Source organism: Glycine soja, chromosome 16 (assembly GCF_004193775.1).
Source record: "Glycine soja cultivar W05 chromosome 16, ASM419377v2, whole genome shotgun sequence".
Taxonomy (NCBI): domain Eukaryota; kingdom Viridiplantae; phylum Streptophyta; class Magnoliopsida; order Fabales; family Fabaceae; genus Glycine; species Glycine soja.
This window is the reverse complement of record NC_041017.1, coordinates 14,396,159-14,422,327: the sequence shown is the minus strand read 5'-3', so window position 1 is coordinate 14,422,327 and position 26,169 is coordinate 14,396,159. Positions and strand designations below refer to the sequence as shown.

The 26,169-nt window shown below is 38.3% G+C and overlaps 1 pseudogene; it reads right to left on the bottom strand.

The window, feature by feature from the left end:
- Positions 1 to 442: 442 nt before the first annotated feature.
- Positions 443 to 26,169, bottom strand: LOC114389790 (annotated as a pseudogene).

Sequence of the window (26,169 nt, the reverse complement as noted above, 5' to 3'; positions counted from 1 at the left end):
ACTCTATATTTGTTGCTATTAATCCATGCATGCTTAGTGCTTGATTAATTGTCTTTGCGCTTAATTTACATTCATGCTTAATGATCAGTTTCGTTCATGATTAATTGGTGTATGTGTTGCTTAATCACATAATGATAGCCTTAGGTTAATTTTTGCTTAGTAATTTAATTTAGGGTTGGATTAAGTGGTTGAACTGGTTAGAGATAAATCCTCGTAACCTAGGATAAGAGACTTACTTGTGAATCAAGGGGAAACAACATGTTTTAATTCAGTTATTTTCTAATTAAAATTTACTTGCTTTTTAAATCACAAAAACAAACAACCCCCCTCCCCAATTCGTTACTGTTTTATCACTATCTATTATGAACGTTGGTTGACCATTCTCATTGGGAGACAACCTAGGATCACTTCCTAGATACTGCATTTTTAATGTTTATTTGATTCAGGTACGACCTTGATCACCTAGTTTGAAGTCTCTCTTCAACAGCTTTTTATCCTGATATGCCTTGACTCTTTCTTTGTAGAGTTTTGAAGATTCATAAGCTGTCAGTCGCAGTTCTTCCAACTCCAGCAGTTGAATCTTCCTATGCTCCTTGGATGCCTTTTCATCAAAATTCAGAAATTTTAGAGCCCAATATGCTTTGTGTTCCATTTCAACTGGTAAATGACATGATTTTCCATACACCAGTTGAAAAGGAGATAAGCCAATTCGGGTCTTGTATGTAGTTCTGTAAGCCCACATTGCATCTTCCAATTTGGTTGACCAATCTTTTACGGTTGACGCCACTGTTTTCTCTAATATCTTCTTCAATTCTCTGTTGGATACTTTGGCTTGCCCATCAGTTTGAGGGTGATAGGGGGATGCCACCTTATGATTCACATGATATTGACTCAACACCTTTTGAAGCTAAGCATTACAAAAATGTGAACCACCGTCACTGATCAAGATCCGAGGCACCCCAAATCGAGCAAAAATATTCTTCTTTATAAACTTTACCACAGTCTTAGCATTATTTCTTGGAGTGGCCACAGCTTCCACCCATTTAGACATGTAATCAACAACCACCAAAATGTACACATTACCTACAGATGAAGGGAAGGAACCCACAAAGTCAATACCCCAGCAATCAAAAACTTCAACTTCCATAATGTTTTGAAGAGGCATCTCATTCCTTCGGGAAATTCCCCCCATTCTTTGACATTGATCACACTTCAAGGCATGGTGATGGGCATCTTTGAAGAGTGTTGGCCAGAAAAATCCTGACTGTAAGACCTTAGCCATTGTTTTGTCTCCACCATAATGCCCTCTACATGGTGAATTATGACAGTGCCACAATATACCCTTGGCCTTCTCACTTGTCACACATCTTCTAAGGAGATTATCTGCACCTACCTTGAACAAGTGTGGGTCATCCCATATATAGAATCGAGCGTCATGGAAAAATTTATTCCGCTGCTGCCAAGTGAGGTCTTTGGGAATGATACCAGCCGCCTTAAAATTGGCCATGTCAGCAAACCATGGTCTCTCTACAATCAAAAACAAAGATTCATAAGGAAATTCATCTTTTATTTCAGCCTCATTTAAAGTGACTTCTTCATTGACTAGTCTAGATAGGTGATCTGCTACCACATTTTCATATCCCTTCTTATCCCTGATGACTAAATCAAATTCTTGGAGTAACAATATCCATCTGATCAGTCGTGGTTTGGAATCAGCTTTGCATAACAAATATTCAATTGCTGCATGATTAGCGTAAATTACTATCTTTGACCCCACCAAATAAGATCAGAATTTCTCATGTGCATAAACGATTGCCAACAATTCTTTCTCAGTGGTGGCATAATTGATCTGAGCATCATTCAACACTTTGCTAGCATAGTAGATGGTATGAAAAATTCTGCCCTTTCGCTGTCCCAGCACAACACCTTCTGCATAATCACTTGCATCACACATTAATTCAAACTCTTGTCCCCAGTCTGGTGCTGTAATCACAGGAGCAGAGACCAACTTGGATTTTAAGGTATTAAAGGCTTCTAAACATTCATCATTAAACACAAACACAACATCCTTGTTCATCAGATTACTCAGTGGTTTAGCAATTTTGGAAAAGTCTTTAATGAATTGCTGATAGAATCCAGCATGACCCAAAAAACTTTGTATGCCTTTAACATTAACTGGAGGGGGAAGTTAACATTAACTAGAGGGGGAAGTTTATCAATAACATCAATCTTTGCTTTATCCACCTCAATTCCTCTTCTAGAAATCTTGTGTCCCAGCATGATGCCTTCTTGAACCATGAAGTGGCATTTTTCCTAGTTGAGCACCAAATTTGATTCTTCACACCGTTGTAACACTTTCTCTAGATTTGCTAGGCAATTTTCAAAAGATGCACCAAAGATAGAGAAATCATCCATAAAGACTTCAATACATTTCTCTACCATGTCAGCAAAAATTGCCATCATACATCTCTGGAAATTAGCAGGGGCATTACATAAACCGAACGGCATGCGGCGATAAGCAAATACACCAAAGGGGCATGTGAAAGCTGTCTTTTCTTGGTCCTGAGGATCCACTGCAATTTGATTGTAGCCCGAGTATCCATCTAAGAAACAGTAGAAAGATTGCCCTGCAAGTCTCTCAAGCATTTGGTCCATGAAGGGAAGCAGGTAATGGCCTTTCCTGGTGGCTTCATTTAGCTTCATGTAATCAATACACATCCGCCACCCTTCTTGTAGGAATTAGCTCATCTTAATTATTCTTTATCACCGTCATACCTTCTTTTTTCGGAACAACTTGAACAGGACTAACCTATGAACTGTCTGAGATTGGGTAGATGAGCCCTTCCTCTAGCAACTTGAGCTCTTCCTTCCTTACTTCTTCCTTCATTATTGGATTCAACCTTCTTTGAGGTTGTCTCACGGGCTTTTAATCAGCTTCCATATTAATTTTGTGCATACAATATGATGGAATGATCCCTTTTAAATCAGAGATGTGCCAACCAATAACGGCTCTGCGACTTTTCAGAATCTGTACCAGTTGATCCTCTTCTTTCTTCTGCAAGGAGCTGCTAATTATTACAGGTTTAGTCTCATTGTCCTCCAAAAATACATACTTTAGATGCGCTAGAAGGGTCTTCAATTCTACTTTGGGCTTTTCTTTTGGTCTATTGTTTTCCACTTCTTCAAACATCACATGACCAATAGACTCATCGTCTGGATCATCTAGCTTTTCAATACAAGCCAAAATTTCCCCTCCATCTTTACTGACTAGGCATTTTGTCTCATAGTCAAATTCTTTCTGCACAAGAGTCTGTAATACCATGGACGAGGCTGTTACTTCTATCTCCTGCTCCAACATTTCTTCTTCAAAACAGGGCTCACTATCATCTAGGTGTTTCATTGCTTCAAATAAGTCAAAGGAGATCTTCTGATCCTCTACACTTAGTTCCAATTTACCTTTACCCATGTCTAATACACAACTAGCAATTGACAGACAGGGTTGTCCCAGAATGATTAGAACCTCATGGTCTTCATGCCTTTCTCCTTTGGTAATCGGTTGATGAGGAAATGTGTTAACTTGGAGATTATTTTCTTGGTGAGTGTGTACTTGTGAGCACTACTCCCGTTGTTGCGCTTTCTCCTCATTTTCTTCTTCTAAATCATGCTCATTTACAAGGCTTCCCTCTTAAGCTTCAACCTCTACACATTCTTCTTCTCTTCTACCCATGACTTGAGTCACTTCTTCTACCAGTTTACCAACCTGAATTTCTGCACTTTTAAATGTTCATTGAATAGATCCAATTGTATCCTTGAATTGCATTAACAAAGTATCCAGATTGGAACCTCTTTCTGCTTCATTTTGATAGTAGAGTTGTAACTCTGGTTCCCCTTGATAATTTTCTAAAGAATAGCTCTTGTGAAATTGAATCTCCTGATTTTGTATTGAATTATGATTAGCTTTAGAGCTAGCATGATATGCCATGAATTCTGCAAATGCACTTTCAAGATCAGGGGCTCTTTCCTTTTCATATTGATTGTAAGGATCTAACTCCTGACTCCACCCAGAATTATTCGTGGAATACATATAAAAATTGTCCTTGTAATGCTCCCTTCGACAAAAGTCACAATTTATTTGTGGAATAGAAATAATAATCTCCATGATGTTGAATCAGAAGATCAAACTTCTTCGTCTAAAATGGAAGCTACTGTCCTGTCTTGCAACAATTTCCTTCTCTTTTCGGCTCGGTTCCTTCTTAAAGTGGCTTCAATTTCCAAGTCCAGAAGAACTAAATGACCTGTAAGAGATCTATGCATACAAAACACTGACAAAAACAACGGTTATCCAATTCAAGAAGAAAACGAATATAAACAAAACATGTATTCACATGTAATAAAAGAATAACAAATAGACACTTAATGAACTGAACTAAACTTTCCAAATAGAAAGAAGTTCCCCGAAAATGACGCCAAAAACTTGTTCGACGGCCGATAAGTGCACCGGATTGCGCAAGTAGTATAAAATAGTAAGTGAATACCGAGTATCAAACTCTCAGGGAACTTGTTTTACTTGGTAAAGTTGTGGTTCAGTAAATAAGTGTCTTGGAATGAAAGTTTGGTGTGTGGTATGGACAATTATGTAAACTAAGCTATTCAAAAGCAAATCACGTGAGTAGTGGTGTGTGAAGATAGATAGACAACGTGTTGGTCTTCCTATTGGGTGACTGATGTTATTAAGGATGTTCTCTACCTCACAATGTTCATGTGTTCTATGTTATCTCCTGGACTGCTAAACCCTGATGTCTCATGCATGTTTAGCCTAATCCTAATCAAGCATCGCCCTCAGATCCCTCTTGTTGGACTAAACTTAACTAGGACCGCATTAAGACATAACATAACAAAAACTAGGTTACCGTACCCCGATGTCTCGTGAAAATACGATAAGCTAGCCATGTCCTATCAGGTTCTAAGGATCAAACCATTTCCCAATGTTGAGTGACCCTAACTAAGCATGCAGTTACGTGATCAAGGCAAAGGCACACTAGAATTAAGTACTGATAACACAGTGAACACATGAAACATCATTAGATAGATATTAAATTATTTACATCAAGTACCCCATAGGAAGAACCAACTGAGGATTTAGCTCTTCGTAGTAGGGAAGCTTCCTTTACAACAATGAATAGAGAAGATGAAAGATAGAAGCAATACAAGTAGTGGGGATGTCTCCTCCACCATTAGAAACCTCACAAACTCTCAAAATCTCATTCAAAACTCTGTAGGATGGCTTCCACTTCAAGCTCAGTTTTCTCTCAGTCTATCCACAGCCAAAAACTCTAAAAAAACTCAACTCCCCTCAAAAATCGTGATTTCAGCTTAAATAGGCAATCCTGTCGGTGGGCGTGCGCTTAGCGGAAGATGAGCTCGCTTAGCGCGTGTTAGTGACTTTTGGTTTAGCGCTGTTAGACAAATGGCCTCAGTTATCTTAAGAAGGGGGGGTTGAATTAAGATAACAAGAACTATTCTCCAATTAAAATTTTACTCTCTCTTTTTAGATTAACAATGCACCCTTAACATGAATTACTCAAAAGATAATTAAAAATAAACTTCTTTCAAGCCAAAGATAAATAGTAATAAATAAAAGAAGTTTAAGGGAAGAGAGAAATGCAAACTTGATTTATACTGGTTCGGCCACTTCCCGTGCCTACGTCCAGTCCTTAAGCAACCCACTTGAGATTTTCAACTTTCTTGTAAAATCCTTTTACAAGTTCTGAACACACAAGGACAATCCTTCCTTTGTGTTCAGAATTCTTTTACAACAAGAGACCCTCGATCTCTTAATCCCTTTTCAGAAGTAAGAAGAAGAGAAGAAGAAATCTCTCTTGAAAGAGATAGTTTGTACAATGAAGATCAATCACAATTCCTTATTGAATATGCAAGTGTTTGACCAAGGAATCTTTGAGAGGATAAGACATTTCAATTCAGAAAAACTCTCTTAATCTTTTGAGAGGATAAAACTTTTTGGGCAATGAAAACTCTCTCTGAATTCGTGTTTCCAAGTCACATATAAATAGACCTTTGATGGCCATTCATAAACCATTTGAATAGATGTGACTCTTGAAAGTTATTTTCTGAAAATCTCATTTGGTAATCGATTACAGGATTTGTGTAATCGATTACAGGTTTTAATATTTGAATAAAAACGTTTATTAACTGCTGGTAATCGATTACCAATATTGTGTAATCGATTACACAGTCTAAAATTTGAATTCAAATATTTAGTAGCTGTTGTAAATCATTTTTGGCCACTGGTAATCGATTACATCCTCTGGTAATCGATTACCAGAGAGTAAATCTCTTGAAAAACACTTTTTAACTTAAATTATTTGGCCAAACCTTTTGCTATATCAATTAGGAATTCCCTTCCTAAAATACTAGTGATCATCTTGATGTTGTGGCTTGTAATCTTGAATCATTGTCTTGAATTTAAACTTGGAAAGCCCATTTGCATCATTTGCATCAAATCATCATGATCATCATCAAAACATCAAAGGCAATTGCTTCTACAATCTCCCCCTTTTTGATGATGACAATATAAGTCCTGAAATCAAGATTCAAGCAAGCAATGTATATATATAAAATTTGCGTTTTACTCCCCCTATGTTTTGGAATTGATGATCACTTGATTTCTAAGCTTTTTCTAAGCTTCTACACCCCATTTTTCTCCCCCTTTGGCAACATCAAAAAGCCAAAGAACTTGGGAATCAAAACAGATATATAATAATGAAGTGGATACAGATCAATTACAAAGTATAAGTCATAACCAACCAAAATCAGAAATAAGACATAACCAAACCAGAATCCAAACAATTCAAAATTCAAAAAGACATAGTATCAAAGCATAAAAGTCTAAAAGTCAAATACTAAAAGATAAAGTACTGAGAATAATAATCTAAGTATCATAGCCAAAATACACGGCTTATAAGAGACATAGAATGATAAACTAAATTCTAAGAAGGTGGAGGTGGTGGTGGAAGATCGAAACTCTAACGAATATAACCCACATCCTCTTCAAGCTGTGTGAGGCGAATATCCATTCTGGAAAAACGAGTATCCAGTGAGTCGAAACGTTCACCAATATAAGAACAAAGACCCCGTAATTCGGAAAGAACTTCAGTCATGAGGGCTGAATCATCTCGCTGAGGAGGAGGTGAATGAGTACGCTCATCGTGAGGAGGGAGTGCGTCTTTCTTCAGCCATTGTCCATTCCGATCCTTACGGTATCCAAAGGAAGTCACTGCACCAGCACCAATTGCAAAGGAACGCTTGACTTGAACAAATGGTTCATCATCAAGCGGAATTTGAAAATGACGCAGAAACAAAGTTATCAATTGAGGGTAAGGGAGAGGTGCATTGGCCCGTAATGCCTTAAGCATTTGGTACCGAACCAAATGGGCCCAGTCGATCTGACGACTGGTGAGAAAAACCCACATCAGAATTAAATCCTCCTCAGAGGTTTGTGCTAAATTTGAAGACCGGGGAAGCAAAATTCTAACAATTATATAGTGCATGATGCGATTATCAAATGTGAATGACCCGGCCAGCAATCTACCAGTCATTTCAGCCCGGTCATTGCAGACCATACGGCGAGCATCATGACTAGAATAATCAAATTTCCAGTCATCAACAATGGTGCCCTCAAAAGGTGCACCTTGACTGGGTAAATGAGTTAAAGAAAAAAACAATGACTGATCAATGACCATAGGAATACCATGCACCTCAGAGGTAATAATGTCATCCTGAATTTTTAAATTGTAGTAGAAGACCTTTACAAGTTCAAGATAATGTGGCAATTTTAATGACATGAAATCAACAAGGCCAGAATATTGAAACACTTGATAGCAATCAAACGTTTCATCATTAAAGAACTCTACGTCTAGGTACTTAGGGTCTAAGATGATCCTAGAAGAAAATTGAGAGAGGTACCGTAAACGCTGATCATCGGAAGAAAACAATGTGGATGATCTTGGAGATGACAAAGATGGATGAATAGGTGTTGTGGGTGCTTCGGATGGTCCGTGGCGGCGATGGGCAGCAGCAGCGGCGGTGGAGGATGATCTCTTTCTCTTCTTCGATGGCTCTGCCATTTGATGAAGTTTTAGTGGATTTTAATCGGTGAAAGTGAAAGAGGAGTGAAAAAGAGGAAGATTGGGATTTACGGGACGTGATTTGGTGAAGAATTGAGTGAGATACGAAGGTTGGAAGATTTAGGTATGGAGGAGGCGTGAGAGAGAGCCTTGGCTGCGCAACAACTCTGATTTCGTGAGTATTTATAGACGAGGACGAGTTGTAATCGATTACAAGGCTTGGTAATCGATTACAGGAGTAATAAGCCTTCTGGTAATCGATTACAGGATGTTGTAATCGATTACAGGCTGCCTGTTCTTGTGTAATCGATTACACTGATTGGTAATCAATTACCAGAGCATAAACTAGGCTAGTTCCTTAAAAGAATTACCTATGTCTATGCTAAATACATCTAATACTATCAATCATCGTCACTAATATGTATTTAATTCATTCAAACAATTATTAATCAAACAATTAATACACACCAATCAAATATAATCAAATACTTACAATTAAACACAATCAAACAAAAGCAATCATCAAAACATAATCAAAAACAATTATCAAAGACAATCAACATAAATATCAATCAAAAAAAATTATCAAATACAATCAACATAACTATCAATCAAAAACATTAATGACAATCAAATATTTAAGGAGTAAACACGCATCAAAAACTCAATCAAAAGTTAACAATCATAGACAAAAATCATCAAAGTAATCAATCAAAGACAAGTGACCTGTTGGTATCATTTGATATTACTTGTTGGGCTTGTTGATCAAGTGGCCTTTGTTTGTTGTCTCCAAAATATGAATAAACTTTGATGCATGCCATGTGTTTGGAGAAATTGCTATCAATGTATCGCCATTGCTCTTCTCCATTTTCATATTCTTTCATCATGATACCCAGATTTATGATTTTATTTTTCTGAATCACTTGAATTTTTTTTTTATTTTCTACCCAAGTGATCTATGCTTTCTTTTCTTTCTTTTCTTTGAGATTCCTCTTGTCGGATTTTTCAATTCTTCTTTCAAAGATAAGATAATCGGATCTCATGTGCCCAGGTTGATTGCTTTCATAGCATCTTGGGGCTAAGGAGGAGTCTTCTTCTTTCTTCTTTGTGTTGATGTTTGATTTCCTTTTATTTCTTTTGTCTCTCAGAAATTTATTGAACCTTTTCACAAAGAGTCTGAAATCATCATCATCATCTTCTGTTTCAGTCAAGTCCTATTTGTCACTTTCTTCTTGAATAAAAGATGATGAGGCTCTGAGTGCTATTCCTTTTCTCTTTATATCATTCTCTTCATGTTGATGGAGTCTCATAAGTTCCATTTCATGTTCTTGAAGTTTTCCAAAGAGAGTGGCAAGAGACATATTAGTGAGATTTCTTGATTCTACAATTGCTGTTACTTTTGGTTGTCGTTGCCTGCTTAAACATCTCAACACTTTGTTAATAAGATCTTCATTAGGAAATATTTTTCCCAAAGATGCAAGATGATTAACTATACAAGTAAATCTCTTCTGCATATCTTCTATGGTCTCATATTGAAACATTCTGAACATTTCATATTCATGTATAAGAGTGTTTATTCTAGATCTCTTGACATCAGTTGTGCCTTCATAGGTTACTTGCAAAGTATCCCACATTTCTTTTGCATTTTTACAATTTGAGACTCTAAAAATTTCATCCATGCTTAATGCAGAAGTGATTATATTTTTTGCCTTTAAATTGTATTGAACCTTTCTTCTCTCATCATCATTCCATTCTTCTCTTGGTTTTTCTATAGTTGCATTTCCCACTATCTTTGTAGGAATAAAAGGACCAACTTCAATGGCTTCCCATATATTTAAATCTATGGCTTCAATAAGGATTTGCATTCGGGTTTTCCAATAGTGATAACCCTCGCCATTGAACATAAGAGACCTATTAATAGAATTTCCCTCAAGAAAAGGAAAGTTGGATGAGGCCATATCTATTCTTGAAGTTTTTAAACTTTATACAAGAAACCTGCTCTGATACCACTTGTTAGACAAATGGCCTCAGTTATCTTAAGAAGGGGGGGTTGAATTAAGATAACAAGAACTATTCCCCAATTAAAATTTTACTCTCTCTTTCTAGATTAACAATGCACCCTTAACATGAATTACTCAAAAGATAATTAAAAATAAACTTCTTTCAAGCCAAAGATAAATAGTAATAAATAAAAGAAGTTTAAGGGAAGAGAGAAATGCAAACTTGATTTATACTGGTTCGGCCACTTCCCGTGCCTACGTCCAGTCCTCAAGCAACCCACTTGAGATTTTCCACTCTCTTGTAAAATCCTTTTACAAGTTCTGAACACACAAGGACAATCCTTCCTTTGTGTTCAGAATTCTTTTACAACAAGAGACCCTCGGTCTCTTAATCCCTTTTCAAAAGTAAGAAGAAGAGAAGAAGAAATCTCTCTTGAAAGAGATAGTTTGTACAATGAAGATCAATCACAATTCCTTATTGAATATGCAAGTGTTTGACCAAGGAATCTTTGAGAGGATAAGACATTTCAATTCAGAAAAACTCTCTTAATCTTTTGAGAGGATAAAACTTTTTGGGCAATGAAAACTCTCTCTGAATTCGTGTTTCCAAGTCACATATAAATAGACCTTTGATGGCCATTCATAAACCATTTGAATAGATGTGACTCTTGAAAGTTATTTTCTGAAAATCTCCTCTGGTAATCGATTACAGGATTTGTGTAATCGATTACAGGTTTTAATATTTGAATTAAAACGTTTATTAACTGCTGGTAATCGATTACCAATATTGTGTAATCGATTACACAGTCTAAAATTTGAATTCAAATATTTAGTAGCTGTTGTAAATCATTTTTGGCCACTGGTAATCGATTACATCCTCTGGTAATCAATTACCAGAGAGTAAATCTCTTGAAAAACACTTTTTAACTTAAATTACTTGGCCAAACCTTTTGCTATATCAATTAGGAATTCCCTTCCTAAAATACTAGTGATCATCTTGATGTTGTGGCTTGTAATCTTGAATCATTGGGTTGAATTTAAACTTGAAAAGCCCATTTGCATCATTTGCATCAAATCATCATGATCATCATCAAAACATCAAAGGCAATTGCTTCTACAAGCGCCAGTCACACTCGCTCAGCCTGGAGGTGAAGATGGTGCGCTTAGCGAGTTGCGCTCGCTAAGCGCCTCTATACAGCTCATCCTTCTTCAAGAATTGTCCCCACGCTTAGCCATCAGATGATGTGCTTAGCGGATGACACGCTTAGCCAGATGATGAGCGGCTTAGCGAGTTCATGAAATCTGCACTTCACCAATCTTGGCTATTTTAACTAAAATTGAAGTGGAATGATCATTAAATACACAAAGCTGGGATACAAAGTACCTATTACCTAAATTATCAAAAAGTAATTACAATACTACCGAAAATAAAGAATAGCTCATTGGTTTCCAAGTGACAAAACATGCAATGATTTTGTACAAAGGTGTGTGATTCACAAAATATTGATTACATGATAAAAAAATGAAACAAAAATGCTTTCATCAATTGTTTTTCACAAAGCATGTAGATATTCAAAGAAAAGAACATAATGCATGCAATACAATTAGATAAAGTTAGGCACAAGACAGATATCAAGCAAAGTAGCTTAAACCAAAGTCTCACGGCTACTGTTTCACTCAAGCTCGAGTGTTTAGGCTATTAAGCAATAACAATCTGCAAGAGTTCTAATATTTGTACTTCATCTCATGCCATAAAGTCAGAAATGCACAAATAGAATCAGAACGACTTTCATAGGCTTGTAGTGAGGCTTGGCTACAAGAATTATTGGTTTTTCTAGGATCAAAGGCTTAAATTCTAAGAGAGCATAGATCCTAGACTCACCCAATTTATTTCTTTTCAATTTATGTAGCTCACTCACTTGCCTTGAATTTGGCCTTATTACAATAGCACACACTCTCTTTATTTGCATTTTACTCTTTTTCTTCTTTTTTTTATTTTAAACACATAACTTATTTGTTGTGTGTGCTGATGTGTCTTACCTTTTCACTTCACATCCCAACTAACTCCCCCAAATTTGGGGCAAATTGCCTTGAACCATATGCTCTCCTAGCACCTAAGCAAGGTAGATGGAGATATTCATTCAAGCTCAAGGTTCAATTTGAAAATTTAATTCAGCTCACAAAGGGTGCAAAGGATACAATTATAATTCAAGGTAAGCTTTTTGGTCAAGTAGTTTAAAAAAAACAATGGCCTTCATCACTTTCAAACTTATGCATTTCATTCTAGAATTCAGAGACTGATACAAAGCTATTGCTCAATGCTAGTCGTTCATTTACAATCTAAGATCACACTCTCACCGGGTTATGGTTCAAGCTTTTCTGTCTCAATCAATCTGTCTACTGACTATCATTTCTAATTGTAAGCTTACATTCTTGTTCTTTCTTTGTCTAGCATACACACTTGCTCAAACTCATGATAAAACACAAGCTTCATTTCAATCATGCATTCAATCCACAATCACCATTTCAAAACTATACTAAAACCGCATTTTCAAGGAGTCAAGTTAAACTGTTCTATCTGCATCAGGACTTTCAAAATCTTTCCAAAACAAAAAGTATACTGTAAACCATATTAACATACCATAAAACCATAATAGTTCATATGTACTAAAAACCGTACAACCAATATACCACACAAACATAATAATTAAAATGTACTAAAAACAAGATAATTATAATAATAATAATAATAGAAGGACATGTAATTAGATCCTGTCATTCATCCTGATCCTATTCCTCATCATCAAAATGTAGCATTGGAGTCCCCGGAGGAGTAGTAGTTTGTCCCTCCTCTTCATCTGAAAAATGGAGAACGGGGGTAACAGGAGGAGTAGTGGCTAATCTAGGTACTGGAACTGTGGGGTCTTCAGAGATAATAAGAGGTGTAGATGGGAGAGCTTCTTTTGGCATGGGAAAAGATGGATCCACCACTAGAGATGATGGATCAGCTGGTACTGGTACTGGCTCAGGAGAAGAAGCCTCATCGGGTCTCATCTCTAACCCTCCACCTGAAAAATCAAAAGCTCCAGGGATGGTGGCTTCAGAAGATGCATCGTGTACCTGCTGAGGTACCTGAGCACTGGGACCCCCACCTTCTCTCACAATAGAAGGCAGAATTCCGGGTCAGGATACCTTCTCCATGAACTGTTCCACTAAACGAATGGATCCTAGAGGAGCTACCACCTGCAAGCTCTGCATTAACAAAATCTGTCCTTGATGAAGACTCTGAAGCATGGCTTCAAAGTGCTGAGAGTCCTGGGAAGATGGGCCTGGAGGAGCTGGTGTAGGAGTAGCAGAAGTGGAAGGAGCTGGTGGAGCAGAAGAAGAAGGAACATAAGCTGGTCGAGCCCTTGCCTTCCTTGCCCCTTTGAAGTTAACTGTCAAATCATCCACATTCCAACATTTTTTCTTAATGTAGGCCAAGTTAATGGTCGGGCTTAGGTTCTCATAGGTCAAACTGTTAGAGGTAACTCCTCTAGCTCTGCAGAGGGCAGTGATCAAGGCTGGAAATCCGAGCCTAGAGGAGTTACTCTGAGCAATGGAAGAAATTTGACCTGAGATAAGGGCTACGGTGTTCATGTTCATGTTAGACACCAAGCCATAGACCAACCTAGCTCTGTCCATGTTCAAATTTGAGGTGTGGGATGTGGGAGCTAGGTTGGAGTAAGAGAAGACACTCCATGTCTGGGCCAGCGTCGTCAGACCTTTTTTGAGAAGTTTCCACGGTTGGCCCTCAGCATTCAAAATAAACCCCTTGCGGGGAATACAAAGACTGGTTTCAATCTCCTGGTGATTTATCCTCAACCTGCAAAACCTAGAGTAGGTGGGTAAAGATTTCCCCTCCTCTAACACCACTAGAGTCTGAAGAAATTCATTCAGGTTGTCTGCATCGATCTTAATCAGATGTCCTCTTACTCTAACTTGTTTAGGGGTTGGTTCCTCTGGTCTGTATAGATTAGCATAAAATTCCTTCACCAGAGCCACGTCTATGCTTCCATCTTGGAGGTTGGAAAGGCGTTTATGGAGATTACGCCTCTCCAACTCCACTTTAAACTCGTCGAACTCAGTATGATAAATTTTAACATTTCTCTCCGGAATGATGTTCCGACCGAGAATGTTGTCCGTATATCTGTTCCAAGCTTCCAGAGATTGGAAACGCCTGGAATCATACTGAGCTGTGGGTCTAGAAGTCGTGCTCTTTCTCTTCCTAGATGCCATTTGATGTGAAGAGGTTATGCGAATATAGTCCAAAGATGCAGATTTTTTAGCTCAAAAACACGGAAACAAGAAATGTGATATAAGAGAGAGAACACAGAATTTCGGAGAATAGATGCAATGTAACTACTGTGAGCAGTTACACTGAACTTAAGCAAATTTCAATGCACTCACTGAGTGAGTTGTGCTCGCTGAGCGAGAAAGAGACGTTTGGTTTCTCTCGATGATCTCGCTTAACGGCCCAATGGGCTCAGCCGAACTTAAAAATCAAAAATATTTTTTTTAGAGTTGGGCTTAGTGCAAAGCAGTGTGCTCAGCGAGTTCTGCAGATAAGAAATCCTGCAACTCTCGCTAAGTCGGGCTCCAGGCTAGCTTAGCGAATATAATGCATCCTAGATACAGAAGGGGCATGCACTTAGTGAGTGGTTGCTGGCTTAGCGCTATTCAGTCCGCAAGGAAATTGGGCTTAGCGCAGGTACACCCCGCTTAGCCAACAAACACACTGCGCTTAGCGAGTAGGTTCTTGCTTAGCCCAATTCAGATCGAATTGAATTGGGCTTAGCTCACCCATGGTCGGCTTAGCGAAAGATGAGCTCGCTTAGCGCATTAGTGACTTCCGGCTTAGCACCAGTCACACTCGCTCAGCCTGGAGGTGAAGACAGTGCGCTTATCGAGTGATGCTCGCTCAGCGCCTCTATACAGCTCATCCTTCTTCCAGAATTGCCCCCGCGCTTAGCCATCAGATGGTTCGCTTAGTGGATGACACACTTAGCCAGATAATGAGTGGCTTAGCGAGTTCATGAAATCTGCACTTCACCAATCTTGCCTATCTGAAATTGAAGTGGAATGATCATTAAATACACAAAAGTGGGATACAAAGTACCTATTACCTAAATTATCAAAAAGTAATTACAATACTACCAAAAACAACTATACATGGGGGGAGTTGTATACAATTTACAACAGTTTTTTACGTTAAAGTTAGTCGTATTGACCAACTACCAATATCTTTTGAGCCTACCAAATAAGATCTGAACTTTTCAAGTGCATAGACAATTGTCAGCATTTCTTTTTCTGTGGTAGCATAGTTCACCTATGCATTATTTAGAACCTTGCTGGCGTAGTATATAGCATGAAAAAATTTTCCCTTCCTTTGTCCAAGCATTGCACCTACGGCATAGTCACTCACATCACACATCAACTCAAATTATTGTCCCCAATCTGGTGCTGTAATTGTTGGACAAGTGGCCTCAGATATCTTAAGAAGGGGGGGTTGAATTAAGATATCACAAACTATTTCCCCAATTAAAATTTTATTTCACTTTCTATTCAAGTTATAAATTCCCTTAAAAATGAACTTCTTAAATATTGATTCAAATAGAGCAATTTGAATATGAATATAAAACAATAATAAATAAAGGAGTTTAAGGGAAGAGAGATTGCAAACTCAGATTTATACTGGTTCGGTCACACCCTTGTGCCTACGTCCAGTCCCCAAGCAACCCGCTTGAGAGTTCCACTATCTTGTAAAAGCCTATTACAAGATCTGAACCACACAAGGACAACCCTTCCTTTGTGTTCAGATTTCTTTACAACAAGAAACCCTCGGTCTCTTAATCCTTTTTCAGAATAAAGAAGAAGAGAAGAAATAATCTCTCTTGAAAGAGATAGATTGAACAATTTGAGCACTCAAATAATTCCTTATTGAATCACAAGTGTTTTGGCCAAGGAATTTTTAAGAGGATAAAACGATTTTGCTTTTTAAGAGGATAAGACCTTTTTGTTCTGAAAAACTCTTAGCAAATTCGTGTCTCAAGTCACATATATATAGGCCTTTGATAGCCATTCAAGAACCAAATAAAAAGATGTGACTGTTGAGAATATTTTCTGAAAATCTGCTCTGGTAATCGATTATAGTATATGTGTAATCGATTACAAGCTTTAAAATTTGAATTAAAACGTTCAATAACTGCTGGTAATCGATTACCATATATGTGTAATCGATTACACAGTGCAAATTTTGAATTCAAATTTTAATAGCTGTTGTAAATCAGTTTTGGCCACTGGTAATCGATTATATCCTCTGGTAATCGATTACCAGAGAGTAAATCTCTTGAAAAAGACTTTTTAACTTAAATTTCTTGGCCAAACCTTTTGCTACTTCAATTGGAATTCCCTTCCTATTTAATATACTCTTCCTAAGACTCTAGAGACTGTCTTGATCATCCATCTTGAATATCTTTGATTTCTTTGTCTTGAATAAAACTTTGAGAAACATGTAACCCTTTGGCATCATCAAAACCTTCAGCTTGATCCTTTGTCTACAGTAATTACTGGAGTAGACACTAATCTGGTTTTCAAATCATTAAATGCTTCCATGCACTCTTCATTGAACACAAAATCAACAACTTTATTCAACAGATTGCTAAGTGGTTTGGTGACTTTTGAGAAATCTTTTATGAATCGCCTGTAGAACCCTGCATGTCCTAAGAAACTTCTCACTCCCTTGACATTCATTGGAGGAGGAAGTTTCTCAATTACATCAATCTTTGCCTTCTCCACTTCTATTCCCCTTACTGAAATTTTATGCCCTAGCACTATTCCATCTTGAACCATGAAATGACATTTCTCCCAATTGAGAACTAGATTAGACTCTTCACATCTCTGTAATACTCTTTCAAGATTTGATAGGCACCCATCAAAAGATGGCCCAAAAACAGAGAAATCCTCCATGAAAACTTCAATGCATTTTCCACCATATTAGAAAAAATTTCCATCATACACCTCTGAAATGTAGTTGGGGCATTGCACAAACCAAAAGGCATGTGCCGATATGCGAATACACCAAAAGGGTAGGTGAAAGCAGTCTTCTCTTGATCTTTGGGATCTACAACAATTATAGCCAGAATACCCATCCAGAAAACAATAATAGGATTGCCCTGGGAGTCTTTCAAGCATCTGGTCCATGAAAGGAAGTGAATAATGGTCCTTCCGAGTGACATCATTCAGCTTCCGATAGTCAATGCACATTCTTCAGTCGGTGATAGTCCTTGTGGATATTAACTCATCTTTATCATTTTTAATGATTGTCATACCTCCTTTCTTGGGGACAACCTGCACAGGGCTAACCCATGCACTATCCGAGATGGGGTAAATAAGACCTGCTTCCAACAACTTAAGCACCTCCTTACGCACCTCCTCTTTTATGAATGGATTCAGTTTTCTTTGAGGCTATCTCACTGGTTTATAATCAACTTCCATATTGATTCTGTGCATGCAATAAGATGGACTAATTCCTTTCAAGTCAGATATGCGCCATCCAATTGCAGCTTTGTGTCTCTTCAAAATCTGCACTAGTTGATCTTCTTCTGTTTTCTTCAACGAGCTGCTAATAATCACTGGTTTGGAGTCATTGTCTTCCAAGAATACATACTTCAAATGTGCAGGCAAGGTCTTCAATTCTACTTTTGGTTTTTCTATTTGGCCACCGTTCTTCAATTCTTCAAATGTAGTATGTCCCTCAAAATTTTCTCCTACACCATCCAACTCTTTAATACAAGTCTGCACTTCATGTTCCTCCTCTTTAGTCAGACATTCTACATGATTAATCAATGTTTTTTCCAAAGGAGAGTGCAGTACCATGGCTGTAGCAGCTAATTCTATTTTCAGTTCTACCTTATCCAGATCAAAGCAAGCTTTATTATCATTTGCATGCTTCATTGCTTCAAATAAGTTGAATGAGACTTTCTTATCCTCCACACCCAATTCTAACTTGCCTTTCCCCATATCTACTATACAGCTGGTCATGGACATGAAAGGACGTCCCAAGATTGTAGGAATGTCAGGATCCTCCTCTATATCCATAACCACAAAATCTGTAGGGAATACAAGTTGCTTGACCTGAATCAACACATCCTTAATCACTCCATATGGTCTAGCAATGGAGCGATCTGCCAACTGGAGGGTCATGCGTGTGGGCATTATCTCTATCTCTCCAAGTCACCGACACATGGAGAGAGGCATTAAATTGATACTAGCTCCCAAGTCTATGAGAGCTTTACCCACAGAAACCTCACCAATGGAACACAGTATAGTGACACTTGCAGGATCTTTATGCTTCGGGGGAAGGATGCGTTGAATAACCACACTATAGTTACCTTCCACTACAATAGTATCACTATGTATGTACCGGTTCTTCTTGGTCAGCATGTCTTTTAAAAATTTGGCATAAAAGGGCATTTGTTGGAGAGCTTCTCCTAAAGGCAAAGTAATTTCCAGTTTCTTGAAGATGTCAAGAAATCTGGCCAAGTGTCTTTCCTTGTCTTTCCGGGAAGGTACCAAAGGGTATGGTACTTTCTTTGCCTTCAGTAGGAGTAGTCTCTTTCTTCTTCTCTCGTACAGCCTCACTCTTGCTCTTTTTTTTCTCCTCATCAACCTTCTCTTTTTCTTTTTCCTTTTTCTGATTTTTTTCTTTTTCTTTTTTTTCTTTTTCTTGTTCTTCCTTCATCTTTATTCCTTCTTGACTATCTTGTATTTAGGTCTCTCTCTCCTGGTCATCTTCATCTTCCAAAATCTCCTCAAGTTCAACAAAGTCTAAAACTTGTTCCAGTGTCGGCTCAACTGCCAACTGTTGTTTATATCCCTCCACCTTCTCTTCTGCTCTACCTTCATCAGCCTGAATTTTCATTTTGCTCCTTGTCATTACAGCTTTGCATTCTTCCTTCGGATTCTTCTCAGTATTTGCAGTAAAGCTGCTTGACGGCCTATCCGCCAATTGCTTTGCGAGCTGGCCCACTTAGACCTCTAGATTCTTAATGGTGGACTCCGTGCTCTTCTGGTTAGACATTGAAACCTGCATAAATTGAGCTAGAGTCTCTTCCAGCTTCGTGGTACGCTCATAGAGACTAGGCACTTGTTGTTAAGGCCTATTGGGCGGTCCACCCTGGTCTCTGTTGAATTGATTGCCAGGGTGGTTCTGCCATTGTCTTTGTTGTTGATATTGTTGGCCATTTTCGAATCCGGTAAATCCTCCTGCATTAAAAGTATTTCTAGGCTGATTCCCTATGTAGTTGACTTCATGAACAATTGGTTCTTCACTAGGGATACAACATCCACAGTCATGAGCTCCACGACAGATTGTACATCCTGCAACCTACAAAACAGAAGATTGTGAAGTTTGTGCAGAATGAAGCTAAGTTGGCAACTTACTTAGTGTCTAAGTTAATGCCTCCGGTTGCTTAGATAGCAACTTGTTCTGCACCAACAACGCATCCTGTGATGTAAGCTCCAATAAGCTTTTCTTGGTTAGGATGTAGGCTCTGTCTCTTAAGATAGCAATATCACTAGCAGCCATGTTTTCAATAAGGTTCATTGCTTCTTCAGGAGTCTTCATCTTGATTTTACCCCTGGCTGAAGCATCAAGAAGTTGCTTAGACTGTGGTCTTAACCCATCTATAAAGATATTGAGCTGTATCGGTTCTGAAAAATTGTGAGTAGGAGTTTTTCTTAACAAGCCTCTGAATCTTTCTAGGGCCTCACTCAATGATTCATCTGGAAACTGGTGGAAGGAAGAGATGGCGACTTTGCCTTCTGCAGTCTTCGTCGACTTAGGGAAATATTTCTTTAAAAACTTCTCTAGAACTTCATCCTAGGTCTTCAGACTATTCCCTTTAAAAGAATGAAGCCACCTCTTAGCTTCTCCAAATAGTGAAAATGAAAACAAACTCAATCTGATTGCATCTTCTGGCACACCAGCCAACCGAATGGTATTGCATATTTCAATGTAAGTTGCCAGGTGTGCGTATGGGTCTTCATTTGGTAGACCATGAAACAAATTATTTTGAATTAGTTGTATCAAAGAAAGAGGATATGTGATTGTTTGTGCCTGAACCTCTGGTCGCGCTATAATGGAAAAGAATTGCGGCACAGTGGAACTTGAGTAATCTTCTAGGGTCACTTTTCTTGGCTCTTCAGCCATAATAACTTCTTCAACAAAATCAGTATGTGATTGCCCTGCAATTGGAAAGCTAGAAGAGGCCTCGAAAGATCGAGGTTCTTCTTTTGGAGTTGCCGCTGCTTCCAAGTCCTGCAAAAATTTTCTTATTCTCTCTGCGTTGCGCCTCTTGCAAGTAGCGTTGATCGAGGCCGTACCCGAATCAAATAAACATGAAAATGCAGTAACTAGGAAGTGATCCTAGGTCGTTTCCCAACGAGCAGTGACAAGCCAAATGTTCATAATATACTTGCAGTAACAGTAACGATTGGGGGGGGGGTTTGTTTGTTTTGTGATTAAAGAGCAGAACAAGTAAACTGAAATACGAAACTACTAATATTAAAAACGGGTTGTTTCCTTTGATTCAGAAGCCATTCTCTTATCCTGGGTTGGAGAATTCGTCCCTAACAGTCAACCACTTAATCCAACCCTAATTCAATTTACTAAGCAAAAATCAACTTAGGGTTTTCAATACGTGATTAGGCACCACATACACCAGTTAGCCCTTCGTCCATTAAGCATGAACGCAAGTTAGGCTCAGAGGCAATTAATCGAACACGAAGCGTGCACTGATTAATATTCACGAATTTGGGATACTGGTGAAGGGAGAACTGCCAGGAAACCACATTACAAGCGAAACCTCAAAGAGAGTTGGGCTTCGTCCTCAAAAGGAAACAACACCAGAAAATCTAGCCTTCCATGGATTCAAACAGAAAACGCAATTGAAACATGAAGCAGAAACGTAAATGAACGGAAACGTAAATGAACAGAAACGTAAACGAACAGAAATGTAAAATGGAACAGAAACGTAAATGAGAGTAGAAGAAGAAGCAAGAACGAAATTGTAATTAGAAGCAGAAAACGTAAAATTGCATTACGAACTCAGAAACGTCAAAACAGAAAAACCAAAACCCTAAAACAAAGCTCTGAATAATGAATAGCATAACAGAATAGAATGCCCTGCACGAATCCCAAGGCAGCTATTTAAAAAGAGTCACTCAAAGTCACTGGGCCCTATTACAATACTCTGGCCCAAAACGAAATAAACACTGAACAACATAAAATAAAATTGCGAAATTTCCTAATTAGAAATTAACTAAGGTAAGCGCTGCTTTATTTGCCCTCTTCAAGTCCTCAACCAAAATCCGGATTAAGCCCAATGTTTCATTAATTCCTGAAATTAGATTAAAAACATCAAATTAGCTAAATGAGCCCAAATAATAAAACTGCCTAATTATTTGACAATTCAGACCAATCACTAATTAAAATGGTGCAAAAAGGGTTTTGAAAATAGAAGAAAATGATGGCACATCAAAACCCCCCATACTTAGCCTTTTGCACTCCTGGGCAAAATGAAACAAAGAACAAAATCCAAGGATATGAAAGGGAGACAAACGAAAACATTCACATATTTCTCAATGAACATCAAGGAATGAAAGGAATGGGTAACATCTAACATAAGGAGATCCAAAAAATCAAGACATTCATGAAAATCATCCAAGCAACCCAATCATGGCAAAATAGTTAATCAGCTCAAGAATGAAAAGTGATAAAGCCTCACAAGATATACACTCTATCTCTCAAGTGTTTAGGCTACTATTTACCCTCAAAGCAGCCATGAAAGCAAACACCACATATACTTGGCAAGATTCTAAAATTGACAATCAACCTATAAACACAAGCACATGAGGATCAAAAGGTCTTTTAAGGTTGTAATGGGGCCAAGGACAAGGTATGGAGAAATATGGAATAAGTGGCTAAATCCCAAAGGAATAGAGGAGCAAAGGGGAATAAGTGCATATTAAGAAAAATATAAAAAGAAGTAAAGATAAAAATTAAACATGAAGAGTAGAACCAAGAGTTTCATCATTCTTGTGCCATTTAAGATCTTATTCACTCAACTTTATTGCTTTTTTTTTTCGATTTTTTTTTTTCGAATTTTTTTTTTTTTTTTTTTTTTTTTAGCCTTTGAGAAACAACATTTCATTCAGCATGTCCAACATTTAACCAATATACAATGTACATCAAGTATGGCCCAAAATACATCATGAAGCATAGCCAACAAAACAAGTTGTCCAATGAAACAAAACCCCCCCACACTTATTCCCAAAACAATTCCAAAGCTCCAAAATTCCTTAAGGATATGGTAATATCATGGTTTTTCACATAAGGCTTGTAGTGAGCTTCAAAACAAGGAAAGGGAAACAAGGCTCAAAAGGGCTATCAAAGGAATTAATTCAAGGTAAGTCCATTTGGCTAGAAGCTTATAAGAACAAAATTGCCTTAATTATTTCCAAATATGCATGTGAATTAGGACGCATCAACAAGAATCAAGCCAAGGCTATTGTGCAAGCAATCAATGGGGCAAAACACACCAAATGATTATAATGATGGATGGCTCAAATTCTCACAAAGGTAAAATCATCACTTCCAAATTGAGCTTTCAAAACTATCATGACATGTAGAGAAGAATCAAGGATTTCAAGTCACAAAATGTCAAGAACTTTTATTTTCAAAACAATTACCCATTTCTTGAACATATCCTATAATTCAAAGAAAAACATGCAAAGTCGTACGTGCACACGAAATTGACCCAAAATATTAAACTGAAAATCCGACGAAACTAACAACATTAACAAATTAACCCAACTAACAAATTAACAAAACCAACAAAACTAGCAAAACCAAAGAACACTCCCCCCCCCCCCCATACTTAAACAACACATTGTCCTCAATGTAGCACAATTAAAAGATTAAAAACAATTAAATCATCAAAGAGAATCGGACAAGTGTAATAAAAGCAAAGAAGGAGATAGGAAAAGAAAAACTCCCTAAGTCATGGTGGAGGAAGAGTAGGGTGGAGTAAGGAAGTCTCTTCCACCACTACGTCTACTAAAGAAGGGTTCGTGAGGAATGGCTTAAGTCGATGTCCGTTGACCTTGAAGCTCTTGTTTGTGGAGTCGCTTTTGATCTCAACTGTACCATAAGGAAAAACATTAGTAACAACAAAAGGACCAATCCACTTAGACCTCAACTTACCACTCATGAGTCCAAGCCTAGAATTATACAATAACACTTTTTGCCCAACCACAAAGTCTTTTTTAACTATCATGCTATCATGGAACTTCTTGGTCTTTTCTTTGTAGAACTTGGCATTCTCGTAGGCGTCTAGGCGGATTTCATCTAACTCACTCAGTTGCAACTTCCTTTCCTCGCCAGCTTGATCCATAGAGAAGTTGCAAGTCTTCACTGCCCAGTATGCTTTGTGCTCAATTTCCACTGGAAGATGACATGCCTTTCCAAAGACAACCCGATAAGGAGACATTCCTATGGGTGCTTTGTAGGCAGTCCAATGTGCCCAGAGAGCATCATCAAGCCTGGTACTCCAATCTTTCCTGCTTAGCTGCACAATCTTCTCTAGAATTCTCTTGATTTCCCTGTTAGAAATTTCTGCCTGTCCATTAGTCTGGGGGTGGTATGGTGTGGATACCCTGTGTACCACCCCGTACTTTTTAAGCAGGGCATGCATTGTCCTGTTGCAAAAATGGGTTCCTTGATCACTAACAATTGCTTTAGGTACTCCAAACCTGCAAAACAGATTAGACCTGACAAAGTCTGCGACAACTTTAGCATCATTAGTTCTAGTGGGCTTGGCTTCCACCCATTTTGAAACATAATCAACTGCAAGGAGAATATAAACATAACCAAAAGAGACAGGAAAAGGACCCATGAAATCTATACCCCAGACATCAAACACCTCACAGAATAGCATTGGTTGCTGAGGCATTTGTTGTCGCCATGTAAGTGTATTTCCTGCTCTCTGACACTACTCACAAGTGCTGCAGATCTTCCACGCATCTTTAAAGATGGTGGGCCAATAAAAACCACAATCAAGCACTTTGCGAGCTGTCCTTTGAACACCCAGATGATCTCCCGGTGCGGAAGAATGACAGAACTGCAGGACTGAGTCAGTCTCATGATCTGGAATGCACCGTCTAATGACCTGATCACTGCACAATTTCCACAAGTAGGGGTCATCCCAAATAAAATGCTTAGCATCACTTTTAATCTTATCTTTTTGGGCCTTAGATGCTAAGGGAGGAAAAACAGAGGCAACTAAATAATTGACAATGTTAGCAAACCAGGGAGTAGAAAGAGAGTCAGAAATACTATACAATATATACAAATGATCATCCGGGAAATCATCCCGAATAGGTGAATCTGCATCAGAGACACGTTCGATCCGACTCAAATGATCAGCAACTAGATTTTGTGCTCCGCTCCTATCACGGATCTCCAAGTCAAACTCTTGGAGCCAGAGCATCCATCGGATCAACCTAGGCTTAGAATCAGCCTTCTTCAACAAGTACTTTAGAGCTGCATGGTCAGTATAAACAATAATGCGAGTACCAAGCAAATAAGATCGAAATTTTTCAAGAGCAAAAACTATAGCTAGAAGCTCTTTCTCAGTAGTAGTATAATTTGCTTGGGCAACATCTAAAGTCCTAGAAGCATAATATATCACCCTGGGCAATTTATCAATTTTCTGAGCAAGGACAGCCCCCAATGCATAATTTGATGCATCACACATAAGCTCAAAAGGGGCTGTCCAATCGGGTGCCTGGATGATGGGGGTGGTAGTCAACGCTCTTTTGAGGCAATCAAAAGCCTCTTTGCATCTGTCATTAAAGTCAAACTCCACCTCCTTTTGCAGCAAGTTGGACAGTGGAAGGGCTACTTTGCTAAAATCCCTTATAAAGCGCCTGTAGAATCCTGCATGACCAAGAAAAGATCGCACCTCTCGCACACAAGAGGGGTAAGGCAATTGTGAAATAACAGAAATTTTTGCAGGATCTACTTCAATACCCTTATTGGAAATAATGTGGCCTAAAACTATACCTTGCTCAACCATAAAATGACATTTTTCAAAATTTAGAACAAGGTTAGTTTCAATGCATCTATTCAAAACTTTTTCCAAACTATTCAAACAACCATCAAAAGAGGATCCATATACAGTGAAATCATCCATAAACACCTCTATGCAATTTTCTAAAAAATCACTGAAAATACTAATCATGCACCGCTGGAAGGTACCAGGGGCATTGCACAGGCCGAAAGGCATCCTCCTATAAGCAAAAGTGCCGAAGGGGCAGGTGAATGTGGTCTTTTCCTGATCCTCAGGAGCAATAGTAATTTGCATATAACCAGAAAAACCATCAAGGAAACAGTAGTGGGATTTACCTGCCAGGCGTTCAAGCATCTGGTCAATGAATGGCAGGGGAAAATGGTCCTTTTTGGTAACCTGGTTCAGCCTCCTATAGTCAATGCAGACTCTCCAACTGTTCTGCACCCGAGTAGGAATCAGCTCCTCCTTCTCATTTCTGATCACTGTGAGGCCAGTCTTTTTCGGGACTACCTGGACGGGACTCACCCATTGGCTGTCGGAGATAGGATAAATGATTCCAGCTTGCAAAAGCTTGGTTATCTCCTTCTTCACTACATCAAGAATCACCGGGTTGAGTCTTCTCTGTGGCTGTCTTACTGGTTTAGCTCCATCTTCTAAATTTATTCGATGCATACATGTGGATGGGCTAATACCAGGAATGTCCGCCAGGGTCCAGCCTATAGCCTTCTTATGCTTCTTGAGAACTGACAATAACTTCTCCTCTTGCTCATCAGCAAGGGAGGCAGATATAATCACTGGAAAACTCTTGCTATCATCCAAGTAAGCGTATTTTAAATTTGATGGCAGAGGCTT